We start from the raw sequence: 4,811 nt of genomic DNA on the forward strand, positions 1-4,811 counted from the left end.
TGTATATACACACCCACATAATATATATATATATATATATATATATATATATATATATATATATAAGTAAATAAAGTGCCTGTCTGGTGCACTGTGATGAAGTCAAGAGAATTGGGGCTTCATTCCCAGTGTCTCATCTCACTTCTAAATGATGTTAAAGTCCCTGCTAAAGTTTTCTTTGGGTATCTTCCAACCTTTTCGTCTTGACTTCCCCTGCTACATTTCTCTACCATGTATGGAATATACATATGACTTTTAGCTGTAGGAGGAGCAGCTGCTGTCAGGTAGTAAATTGAGATGGTTTCACAATCAGTTAAAAATTAGGGGATGGAATCACCAGACGCCTCCCAAAACATCCGGATAATTAAGCCACAATACGATATTACTGTGATTTTAAACACATTGCAGTATTCTCCGATACATTGCAATTTACAACCTTTTTCAAACTTTTATTTTTTATTTTTATTTCAAATGATATCCCCATAAGGAAACTTTGTCAACATTTGTCACCATTTATCTAAAAAGAAACTGTTTGTTCATCTCACTTCAATTTTATTGCCGCAAAATGGGACAAAGTGACCAACACATACCTGTAAATAATAAAAGTAAGCCTGTGTATTGATACAGTATTACCACAGAAAATAGTGTGATACTATGCTTTATCGATCCCCCCCTAAAATGAAACTTGTAGTGTCATTAAATACTATTTATCCATGATATTTACTATTATGGAAGCTTAGCCGCTGGTTCGGTTCCAACCTTTGCTGCCTGTCATTCGCCATCTCTCTCTCCATTTAACTTCAAAATTTATTTTCATAGTCACCTTCCATGTTGGTTTTCACACCTGATGTCAGAAATCTAGATGTCAATCACATTGTGCATAGAGCTGGTTGGCGCAGGGACCGATTGGGGGTACTTAAAAAAAACATCGAAATAGGAAAATGGTTCAATTTGACCCCAGGACAACATGAAGGTGAAACGGTTTTCAGCTCTGGTGATTATGAAAAATAAGTCATGTGGTAAACAAGCACAGTAATTTATTTGGTGGAGAAAACAAATTCTAATATTACAAGACTACATTAGAGATTCCCGTCCTGCTTCAGGTTACTCTATTGTAGTTTTCCTGTAAGATTAGGTACATTACAGTTCCATTCATATTTTCCATTTTGCTTGTTCATTTTTCTTTCCTATCAGACCTATTTCTACTCCATTTTATTCATAATCGACCATACCAGCGGCCAGAGATACAAAAGGAAAAAATGTTGTCCCCTTGTGTTGTCCTCCTGAGTCAAAAACGGACAAAAAATTGACATTTTTGTCCATTTTTCAGACTTTCACAACCAGCTTAAGAGCAGTAACCTCATGCATTTAGATTTTTCCTTAGGTTTAGTTTATATGCTTTTTTCATACACATTATACATTTGTTTCAAACATTTATTCAGTTACAAATAACAGAGGACACTTGGTTCATTTCACATACATCATACTTTATTTAGTGGATTATACAGAAGTATCTTTTAGGGAGCGCGCCCCAGTACTTACTTTTGGATGGTCATTCTGTTACATAACTGTTTCTTTCAAGCTTACCAGAGTTGGAGTCCAGGAGGTCTGCTGGCTTAAAGGGGGGCATTTAGAGCAGCTTTATAGGGGAGGTGCCCTAATTGGCCAAATAATCTCTCTTTAGATATTCTGGGGTTCAGATATTTATATTATAAGTATTTTTGTTGCGTTAAGGATAAGTAAAAGAAGACTTCTTTTGGAAGGAGGCTTTAGGTAGGTTTTGCTGTTATTTGTAGTTTCTGTAGTTATTGTTAGTCTCCCCCTGTGTGTCAAAATCAGTCTGATCAGCCAATATGTAATCCCCTTTGTTTCCTTGGTTGGAGGTCAGTTGAATTATTTTTTTTTTTTAGTAATTTCTTTGGGGCAAATGAATGCCCTTACATGTCAATTCTTCTTGTTAATGCTCTTTCTTAACTGCTTGGTCCCTCACATCTGCCTTACTAACAATAGTTTAACACTACTTTTTAGAATTCAGGGTAAATAACCCTCATTTTTATAAAATTGTAGCTAAAAAAAGCTGAAATTATATTTTGACTAGTAGTTAAGATCAGAGGAACGTACCAATGAGTTTTGTCAGGAAGGAAAGTGATCAGTTGTATTTTCAAAGAGCGTTGTATGGAATCCAATCCCTTTTTATGGTAATTTGGTTAAAAAGAAACCCATATTTCAGATATAGACATTTTTTTAAAGGGGTCAAATTTGACCCGAGGACAACAGGAGGGTTAACATAGTTTTCTACCATCCAGGCAGCCTTTGTGAAAAAGTGGTAAGATGGCAGGCGTTTACACCTGGGCTTCCATTGTGTACATCTTCCCATCCAATTTCTATGTTTGGTGTCAAGCGATTTAATGTGTTAATCTACCTAACTTATGAATTTAGATCGTGGTCATACTCAATTGCTGGCAGCCAGCTTGTTACAGCAGTGGGATGTTGATTGTGTCAAGCTAAAACCTTTTCTGTGTGTGTGTTTTCCACAGCACTTCAGTACAGATAGTAGCAGCTGCGGAAATAAGGACAGCAACTTGGTAAGTTTTTTTCCGTTTTGTCAGCTGTTCTTTTGCCAGTTCTCTCTAACACTAGCCTGAGAATCGGACCAATCAGTGTCACTTCATGATGTTAGCCTGAACATTCCAGTTGATGTTAGCAGGATGACGAGGGTATTTGGTTTGCCCTAACCAGTCATTAGTGAGTGAGTTGGGATTTATACAAGTCACCTTACAACAACCTTTTCATCCTGTATCACTGCATGAACTCAACTTGAGACGGGCCTTGACATGTGCTGGTTTAAGCAGGGGAACCTCCCGTGCCATGCATGATTTCAAACCATGACGTCTTATTGTTTTACCAACAGTAACCTTGGAAACGGTGGTCCCAGCTCCTCCCGTGTAGTTCTGGGCTGATTTACCACCTTTCTTAAGATCATTTAGATCCCACGAGGTGAGATCTTGCATGGAGCCCCAGTCCGAGGGAGATTGACAGTCACGTTTAGCTTCTTCCATATTCTAATGATTGCTCCAACAGTAGACCTTTTTCCACCAAGCTGCTTGGACATGTCCCCGTAGCCCTTTCCAGCCTTGTCGATTGACAATTTTGTCTCTAGTGACTTTGGACAGCTCTTTGGTCTTGGCCATGTTAGTAGTTGCATTCTCACTGATGGTATAGGGGGGACAGGTGTCTTTATGTAGCTAACGACCTCAAACAAGTGCATCTAATTTAGGATAATAAATGGAGTGGAGGTGGACATTTTGAAGGCAGACTAACAGGTCTTTGAGGGGCAGACTTGTAGCTGATAGACAGGTGTTCAAATACTTATTTGCAACTAAATCGTAGAAATAAATAGTTAAAAAATCATGCATTGTGATTTCTGGATTTTTATCTCACAGTGGACATGCCCCTACGATGACAATTTCAGACCCCTCCATGATTTCTAAGTGGGAGAACTTGCAACATAGCAGGGTGTTCAAATACTTATTTTCCTCCCTGTACATAGAGGTTTATGCCTCGACGCAGAGGTCTGGGGTTTGAGTCCGACCTGTGACAACTTCCTGCATGTCTTCTCCCCGTTCTCCCCTGGCTGTCCTGTCCATTAAAGGCTGAAATGCCCCAAAAATGCATAGGAGCTAATGTTGTGTAGCTTTGGAATAGCAAGACATATGTACTGGATTATTAACATGGACAGAATTGTAAATCACTGCTAATGTTTTGGTCTGCTGATAATGTTGCCAGTTAATGCACTGTATCCACAGCAAGGCTCAACACACAAATGTGTTCATTATTGATTAATAATGGATTATGCTGGGAACTATGGTGTCCTTTAGTTGGCTGGATCCTGAGTGCTATTCAACTATTCTGTCTCTGTGCTGATCTGACGGCCACATTCTTCATTTTTTGATGAGACATGCACAAGGTGAAGGAGTCAAAGGGATAATATTTCACAGGAATTATACCTTGTACGAAATCTATGTGACAATTTAAAATGGATTTATTATTAGAATTTATTGATAGTTGAACCGAAGTTGAAGGAAGGGACCTTAGTAGTAAGAAGGGACTATTTTCTGTACATGTGGGCATGTGATTGTCCTTTAAACTCTATTTTATTAAATTAATTAAAACAAATACATTTGGAAACTATTCCCACCCTGTGAAAAGCCCTTTGCGGCCCAGCTGTGTGTTGTTAATCAGAAGGGAAGATAAATCAGCTGATTCGGGTGTAGTGCTCTTGGGAGTCCAAAGCCGGACATTCTCGGATCTGCTCGGTCCAACATGGTAGAGCCTAAATCAGTCTACCGTCCCAGATGGGGGACCTGATCTGTTCCTCTCGTTGGATTCTTTCCTTAATTACACTCTTTTACAGTTTTAAACTCTGTCAATACACATAACTGATTCTCTTAGTTGCTGAAAGACACTAACACCAATCAGCTGATACCATTACTGAGTAAAAAGCTGCTAGACTGAAATGAATTTAAAAGGCCTATAGATGGCATCCGTGTTCCAACATCTGATATTATGGCATTGCATTTATATTTGCATATGTATACCTATATGCACAGCAAATTAGTGGTATCTGACCCGGAGTTTTCTGTGAAAGATGTAAGTCACCATATTTGCTAGAGAGCTCTCCATGGTCCTGAAAAGCTGTGCACTAACAGATCATTAACAATAGATGGAGCCAGAATGCCATTTACGGCAGCTCAGCTACGGTGTGCTAACATCAGTCTTCTAAAGAAAATATATACAGTATGTGTGTGTGT

At 38.6% G+C, this 4,811-nt stretch overlaps 1 protein-coding gene across 1 annotated transcript in view; it reads left to right on the forward strand.

Annotated features, from left to right (window-relative positions):
- rbfox1 (RNA binding fox-1 homolog 1) overlaps positions 1 to 4,811 on the forward strand; it is a 257,014-nt gene that overhangs the window by 41,581 nt on the left and 210,622 nt on the right. The window contains exon 2 of the mRNA XM_034894247.1: positions 2,538 to 2,585. The gene's annotated coding sequence lies outside the window, so the exon portion shown is untranslated. The remainder of the gene's footprint in view (positions 1 to 2,537; positions 2,586 to 4,811) is intronic.

This window comes from Etheostoma cragini, chromosome 15, assembly GCF_013103735.1.
Source record: "Etheostoma cragini isolate CJK2018 chromosome 15, CSU_Ecrag_1.0, whole genome shotgun sequence".
Classification (NCBI taxonomy): domain Eukaryota; kingdom Metazoa; phylum Chordata; class Actinopteri; order Perciformes; family Percidae; genus Etheostoma; species Etheostoma cragini.